At 45.0% G+C, this 8,483-nt stretch overlaps 1 pseudogene; it reads right to left on the bottom strand.

The window, feature by feature from the left end:
• LOC105521420 overlaps nt 1-8,483 on the bottom strand; it is a 22,832-nt pseudogene that overhangs the window by 2,085 nt on the left and 12,264 nt on the right.

Below are 8,483 nucleotides of genomic sequence, written 5' to 3'. Positions count from 1 at the left end.
TCCTCCTGAGAAACAACATTTTTAGATTTATTTTATTTTCTTAATGTTGTCATGGATACTGGGTAGCTCCGAGTTCAATATTATGTATAATCATAAAAAAAAAAAAAAAAAAATCACTCTGACTGCCAGGTGAAGATCAGACTATGAGGGTGAAGCAACCAGGCTGGAAACAGGACTTGGTGGTCATGGTGGACGGGTGAAGAGTGGCTGGGCCAGGAGATGACATGAAGTCAGATAGATGTGACCTGTAGGTGACACAGGAGTCCATGATGACTCCTAAGTTTATGACCAAGCAGCTAAGTGGATGGTGGAGTCATTTACTGAAACAGAGAAAAGGGGGAGGAAGGGTGTGGAGGAGAAGGCCAAGGCCACATTTTGGACATGTGAAGTGTGAGATGCTTGTGGGATATCCAGCAAAGGTGACAGGTAGGTGGTTGGACAGGAGTCTGGAACTCAGGGAGCCATCAGCATGGAGACCCATGTGGACAAACTTAACTCAGTGATTTCACTGAAAGTCCTGGGACTGGGCAGCGTGATTGCCCAGGGCATGGGTTCTCAGTGGTGTCATACTGCCCCCTAGGGGCTACCAGAAATTGCAGTCTATTTTTGGTGGTAATAGGGTGCTACTGGCATTAGAAGGAAGGGATCAGGGAGGGCTCTAGATGTCCTGCAGTCTCCTACCTAATGGAGAGTTATTCTAAAACCTGTACTTTCAAAAGCCCTGAATAACATTCACGTAGATAAGAAAAATCTATTTATAATGATCTGAGCCTAGAACCTAACTCCACGTTCCATATAAATCCAAATAATTTTTTTGTATCAATTTTTTTCATTTCTTTTTGTTCAGAATTTTACTAAGAGATTTTTACTATTTCAAAACATCATGTTACTTTGATTCTGCCAAAACAACATACCTGAATCAATCCACACTACCAAGTGCGGCTCTAGGCATAAGTACACATGTTCAAGTACTTCATACATGTAGTTGTGTCCAAGCATTTGAATACTGAAATGCATATTATGTTATTACAAATTATTTTCCTTTAATTTCCCTTTATATTACAACTATGGCATAATACTGTGGGGTTTTTTGTTTGAGACAGAGTCTCACTCTATCACCCAGGCTGGAGTCCAAATGGTGCAATCTTGGCTCATTGCAACCTCCACCTCCCCCAGCTCAAGCCATCCTCCCACCTCAGCCTCCTGAGTAGCTGGGACTACAGGTGTTCGCCACAATGCCTAACTGATTTTTGTATTTTCTGTAGAGATGGGGTCTTGCCATGTTGCCCAAGCTGGTCTCAAACTCCTGGGTTCAAGCAATCCTCCCACCTCAGCCTCCCAAAGTGCTGGGATTACAGGCATGAGCCACTGCACCCAGCCAATACCGTGTTTTTAATTAGGCATTCACTGGAAGGGTATAGAGCTGAGACTTCCATCTCAGCACACTAGAGCATGAGCTGTAAGAGGCAGGTGCTAGGCTAAAAGGGTGAGAACTATTAAGGTAAAGAGTGAATACAGAGGGCCGGGCGCGGTGGCTCAAGCCTGTAATCCCAGCACTTTGGGAGGCCGAGACGGGCGGATCACAAGGTCAGGAGATCGAGACCATCCTGGCTAACACGGTGAAACCCCGTCTCTACTAAAAATACAAAAAATTAGCCGGGCGTGTTGGCGGGCGCCTGTAGTCCCAGCTACTTGGGAGGCTGAGGCAGGAGAATGGCGTGAACCCGGGAGGCGGAGCTTGCAGTGAGCTGAGATCCGGCCACTGCACTCCAGCCTGGGTGACAGAGCGAGACTCCGTCTCAAAAAAAAAAAAAACAAAAACAAAAACAAAAACAAAAACAAGAGTGAATACAGATAAAGAAAAGCCATGGTGAGCACTGGGTCCCTCCAAAAATTTAGAGACTAGGAGGAGGAAGAGACAAGGGAAGAGACTGAGGGAAGACACCATGGGGCAAAAGGTAAGAGAAGAGGGAGGCCACCATTGTCACAGGAAGGCAAGCAGGCCAGGCAGGAGAGAATGATGCAGGCAGGGGATTAGATCTGGCTGTGGGAAGACTAAATAGTTCTCTTATGATTGTTTCTATAAATAAGTGACACCATCAGTTGAGAGGGAGAGTGTATGAAGCAATGCTGGAGGGCTGAGGAGTGAAGAAAAGGTGTGTTTTCCATTCAGACCATGGATGACAAGTACTTCCAGCAATCTGGGAGGACCACTGGGTATTGCTCAAGGTGCCCTTAAGACCTGAGCCCCTCAACTCAAGAGGGACCAGATAGCTCAGGGCTGTGCTTTTCTCCAGCACACTGAGTTCTGCACTAGGTAAGGAGCATGAGACAGAGGCAGCAGGCTCCTTCACAAGAGGAAGGAGAGTGTGTCCAGTGACGGTGCGTGGGATGTGAGTGAGGCAACAGGGCATTGTGGTGCGGGTGGATGGGCAGTGCATCTATGAGTCTAGGACATGTGCCAACCATGAAAACCCCCAAAAGGATGATGTGGTATCACATGAGGAAATCTGAATATGCACTGCAGATGAGAGAATAGTATTGTAGCAGTGTTCATTTTCTGATTTTGAGAACTATGTCCTGGTAATATTAAAAATACCCTGTTTCTTATGAAATACAAGCTGAAGTATTTAGTGGTGGATGAACATGAACTCTCCAACTTACTCTCAAATGGCTCTAAAAAAATACACACTGTCTATAAATATATACAGAAGGAGAATAAATAGGAAATGATGTTCACCAATATAAACAACTGGTGAACCTGAGTAAATGCGAGCAAAGGTATGTGGGGTTCATCATAATATTCTTGTAACTCTTCCGTGAGCTTGACATTACATAAAATAAAAAGTTACAAAAACAATAACAAGACACCACTGTAGGAGCAGACCCAGGCATTTATGTGTCTTCCTCTTTTAATGAAAGGAGACAAATGGGAACTGAAATAAGCCAAAATAAAAAACAAAAAAAGCTTTTCAAAGCCCAAAGTTAACTCCACCCTAGCAAGGCTGAACGGTCCTTCTGTGGCTGGTGGCTGGGTCTCCTCCAGACTCCGTTTCTCAGCCAGAACCACGGCTCATCCTTCCATCCTGCACAGCCAGCTGCCCTTACCCAGCCTCCCTTGTCACCACAGATGAGTAGTTCCTACCTGGTCCTGTGTGTTTGAAGATAAAGTTTTCATCATCAAACTTCTTCTTGTAGATGGACTTGCCCCTGGTGCCGCTGTGGTTTGTGAAATCACTGCCCTGGCACATAAACTGGGGGATAATGCGGTGGAAGCTGCTTCTCTTGAAGCTGAGTCCTTTAAATGGGTGCGCGGGTAGTAGAAATTCTCTGGGATTGAGAAAGGGAAAGGTCTGAGGTAAGAATATCTAACTAGATCATTAAAACTCCAGCTCTCTGTAACACACCATCTCTACAAAAACACAAATAATTAGTTGGGTCCCAGCCATGGTGGCTCATGCCTGTAATCCCAGCACTTTGGGAGGCTGAGGTGGGTGGATCACCTGAGGTCAGGAGTTCGAGACCAGCCTGGCCAACACGGCAAAACCCCATCTCTACTAAAAATACAGAAATTAGCCAGGTGTGGTGGCACACTCCTAGGTGACAAAGTGAGACCCTGTCTCTGAAATAAAATACACACACCCCCCGCAAACTCCAGCTCTCCAAATCAAAAAAAGTACATAGTACCTTTATTTAAACTAAATGCTTAATTGTGGAAGTGGCACACAAATAGATTGAACAGACTAGGTGAAAAGAAGAGAAAGTCCAGAAATAGACCCAGATACGTATGAAAATTCAGTATTTCAGCTGGGCATGGTGGCTCACATCTGTAATCTCAGTACTTGGGGAGGCCAAGGCAGGAGGATTGCCTGAGCAGAGAAGTTGGAGACCAGCCTGGGCAACATGGCAAGACCTCATCTCTATTAAAATATATACATAGGCCAGGTGTGGTGGCTCAGGTCTGTAATCCCAGCACTTTGGCAGGCCAAGGCAGGTGGATCACCTGAGGTTAGGAGTTCGAGACCAGCCTGACCAACGCGGTGAAACCCTGTCTCTACTAAAAATACAGAAAATTAGCTAAGTGTGGTGGCATGCACCTGTAATTCCAGCTACTCAGGAGGCTGAGGCAGGAGAATCACTTGAACCCGGGAGGCGGAGGCTGCAGTAAGCTGAGATCATGCCATTGCACTCCAGCCCGGGCAACAAGAGTGGCCCTTTTTAAAAAAAAAAAAAAAAAAAAAATATATATATATATATATGTAAAGGAATTAAGTATATTAAGTATTTCATAAAGCTTGGCATCTTAAATCACTGGGGCAAAGATGGACTTTCTATAAACTGCTCTTAAGACAACTGAATAAACACTTGGACTCCCCTATCCAATTGTGCTAGGCAGCCATGACCTGAGAAGGTATATAATGACCAGGAGCTCAAATCCCCACAGACAAAGGTCTAGGTCACCCCAGCAGATAAGCCATTTAGATTAGCAGAGGAGCCAGCTGAGGTAAGGATGAGAGGTATCTAAAATGGATAGTAGAGGAGGGAGGCCAGGCGCCATGGCTCACACCTGTAATCCCAGCGCTTTGGGAGGCAGAGGTGGGTGGATCACCTGAGGTCAGGAGTTCGAGACCAGCCTGGTCAACATGGTGTAACCCTGTCTCTACTAAAAATACAAAACCAGCCGGGCATCGTGGCAGGCGCCTGTAATCCCAGCTACTTGGGAGGCTGAAGCAGGTGAATCACTTGAACCCGGGAGGAGGAGGTTGCAGTGAGCCAAGATCATGCCATGGCACTCCAGCCTGGAATTACTAACAGTTACATGAGTATATTTTTCAGAGACATAGCAATAAAAGCCCAAATAATTAAAATAGTTAAAAGAAATGAATGTTGCCTCTGGTAGGGCAGAAAAATGATGTTGGGTGGGGGGCAGAAGAATGTTTTATTACAGAACGATTTTCTTTAAACTATGTGTAATTATGACTTTAAGAAACATTTTTAAAAGCTAGATTACAACAAAAAAGATTATGGGTAAAAAAAAGGTCTTCATGAATATTTAAGAAAAAAGGAAAACACAACTGTCAATACTAGCTACCTCTGGGAGATGAGCTGAATAGTAAGGAGACAAACTTTTAGCTTCTGATTGATACCCTTAAAAACAGTACTTTTCTGGCTGGGTGCGGTCACTCATGTCTGTAATCCCAGCATTTTGGGAGGCCAAGGTGAGAGGATCACTTGAGTCCAGTTCAAGACCAGACTGGACAACATGGCAAAACCCCACCATCTCTACAAAAAAAAAATATATATATATATATAAATTAGCCGGGAAACACAGTGAAACCCCCATCTGTACAAAAAAATAATAAAAAATTGGCTGGGCATGGTGGTGCATGCCTGTGGTCCCAGCTACTTGGGAAGCTGAGCTGGGAGGATCACTTGAGCCTGGAAGGTTGAAGCTGCAGTGAGCTGCAGTGAGCCGTGATCACACCACTGCACTCCAGCCTGGGCAACAGAACTAGATCCTGTCTCAAAGAAAAAAAAAAAAATTGCATTTTTTTCCAGTGAAGACACTTGGCAAATAACTCCTTAACCAAGTCAACAAAATTAACATCGCAAACATCTGAACTGACATCATGTACTTCCTCATACGATGCACTAACAACACTGCTTCTGTGCTGTTGCTGCCAAAACACATAACCTACATCTAATCATGAGGAAGCACTAGACAAATATAAACTGAGAAGCATCCTTAAACACAACTGGCCTATTCTTTTCAAAGATGTCAAGATCAAAAAAGACAATGAAAAATTAAGAAATGGTTTCAAATAAGACTGAAGAGACTTGACGACTAAATCAATGTGGGAATCCTTGTCAGGGAAAAAAAATTGCTAAAAATTACTATAAAGGACAATATTGGGACAAGTGATAAAATTTGAATATGGCTCATCACTCAATGTTACATTTTATAATTTTGATAGCTATACTCTGATTATGCAAGGGAATATTCTGGTTCTTAGGAAATATATACTGAAGTATTTAGGAGTAAAGGTGCATGGTCTTCAACTTCTCAATTGAACAGGGAAAAAATACATATACGCATCTGTGTACAATGTACGTAAAGAAAATGATAAACCATACAGGATAAAAAAAGGAAATTAATGAATAGGTAAAGAATATATAAGAATTCCTCTAACTATGCTTTTTTTCTTTTTCTTTTTTTAAGACAAGGCCCTGCTCTGTTGCCAAGACTGGAGTGTAGTGGTGCAATTATGGCTCACTGCAGCCTCAACCTCCTGGGCTCAAGCAATCCTCCTGTCTCAGCCTCCCAACTAGCTGGAACTACAGGCACATCCCACTATACCCATCTAATTTTGTATTTTTTGTAGAGATGGAGTCTTTTGCTGTGTTGCCCAGGCTGAGCTCAAACTCCTGGCCTCAAGTGATCCTCCCACCGTGGCCTCCCAAAGTGCTGAGATTACAGGTGTGAGCCACTGCACCTGGCCCCTTGAAATATTCTTACAGAATTCTTATTCTATATATCTGTAAGTTTGAAAATATATCCAAATAAAATTACAAAAAAAAAAAACCCAACAATAAAATCAAACCAGAAGATAATTAAAACTGTTTATACTTTCAGTTGCCTATTCTTTCTAATGGCTCTAAGCCTTTATAGAGCTTCAACAATGCCTGCTGTGCCTCATGTTACTAAATGCTAGGATCTCAGATGCCTCAGATGGAAATAGTGTTAAGGGCCCAGGACTCCAGGTAGCTTCCTCCCCATCTTGCTCAGTCACCAGTGTCCCGCTGTCCTGACCATGGCATCCTGCTCACCTGCTGTCATGGGCACGACATCGGAACGCAGGAGCATTCGGATGCAGCCAGCTGGCTTGTTCCCAATCTTGACGTCCATGTACACCTGAGGATTTGACCAGGCCTTTTTAGCAGTGGGCTCTCCCTAGGTGCAGAAGAAATTGCTAGAGAGCTCCCTGATGCCCCAAGTAGGAGTGCGAGTATTCTACACACCCACCCAGAACACAACTTCAGTGAGTAGGCTGCAGCAAGTGCTGACAGGGAAGGCCTTGGGCCCTGACAGGGCTGCAGGAGACAGGAGCCACAGCCGTAGCACCCAGCTGGATGCCTAGGGACAGGAGACCTCAGCACTGTCTAACCTGAGGCCCATACACAGGCATGTTATCTCATCGCGCTCACCCTCAGAAGCATCAGTTTCCTCCTCCTGCCCCACAGTCACAGAACAGAGCTTTTCTTGCCCATGATCCACAGCTCTCAACATCTTCAAACGCTAGTTCCAGTCTACACACTGTCTTCCAGTTAAACAAAACCATCCATGTGCCACCCCCTTCTCCCTCTATACTTGGCCCTGTAAATACACTCGCTGGCTACATGGAAGCAAGCAGGCAGCCCTCTTGCTCAGGCCTAAGTTTGCAGAGACAGTGGAGGATGCTGCCGCTTTTTGCTTTGTGCTCCAAGATAAGACTGGATAGAGGATAAATACAACACTCAGTGCAAACCCTCCAATTTGTGTAATAGAGAAAACTCTATTTTTTTGTTTGTTTTTTGAGATGGAGTCTCACTCTGTCACCCAGACTGGAGTGCAGTGGCACGATCTCAGCTCACTGCAACCTCCACCTCCTGGGTTCAAGTGATTCTCCTGCCTCAGCCTCCTGAGTAGCTGGGATCACAGGCACGTGCCACCATGCCTGGCTAATTTTTGTATTTTTAGTAGAGACGGGTTTCACCATGTTGGCCAGGCTGGTTTCTAACTCCTGACTTCAGGTGATCTGCCAGCCTTGGCCTCCCAAAGTGCTGGGATTATAGGCATGAGCCACCACACCCAACCAATAGCTTTTTAAAATAAATATTCAAATATTTATTGCATGCTTGCTGTGTGCCAGACACTGTTCCAGAATACAATGGTGAACAAGAAAGCCTAAGTCCTGCCCTCATGAGGCTGACATGGGAGAAAGGGAGACAGAAAATAAATAAGTAAAATAATAAATGTATAACACAATTTCAGGTAATAAGCATAAGAAGGAAACTGAAGCTGATTAAAAAGAAGAGTGAGATGGCAGGAAAGCCTATTTTAGGGAGAGGTCAGGGTAGGCCTGTCAGCCGAGGGGACACATGCGTGGCATCTGAAGGAAGTGGGTGTGAACCATCTGGACAGTGGAGGAAGAACACTCCAGGAGAGGAAAGGGCATATGCAAAGGCCCTGAGGCAGGAGTGAGCTCAGCATGTCTGAGAAACAGTGAGATTGCCTATGGATGCAGAGGGCAAGGGGCAGCAGCACATCCTAGGGGTACAGAGAGGTGCCAGGACCCCAGCTGGGTTAGCCCTGTAGGACGGGGTCCCACGCACAGTGCAGGATGGGTCAGCAGGAGGATGATGTGATCAGATTTATGATTAAAAACAATCACTCTGGGCCGGGCGCGGTGGCTCAAGCCTGTAATCCCAGCACTTTGGGAGGC

This window comes from Colobus angolensis, unplaced genomic scaffold (genome assembly GCF_000951035.1).
Source record: "Colobus angolensis palliatus isolate OR3802 unplaced genomic scaffold, Cang.pa_1.0 Scaffold4, whole genome shotgun sequence".
In the NCBI taxonomy this organism is placed as follows: Eukaryota; Metazoa; Chordata; class Mammalia; order Primates; family Cercopithecidae; genus Colobus; species Colobus angolensis.
The sequence above is the reverse complement of the archived record's forward strand: the minus strand, read 5'-3'. Positions and strand labels throughout refer to the sequence as shown.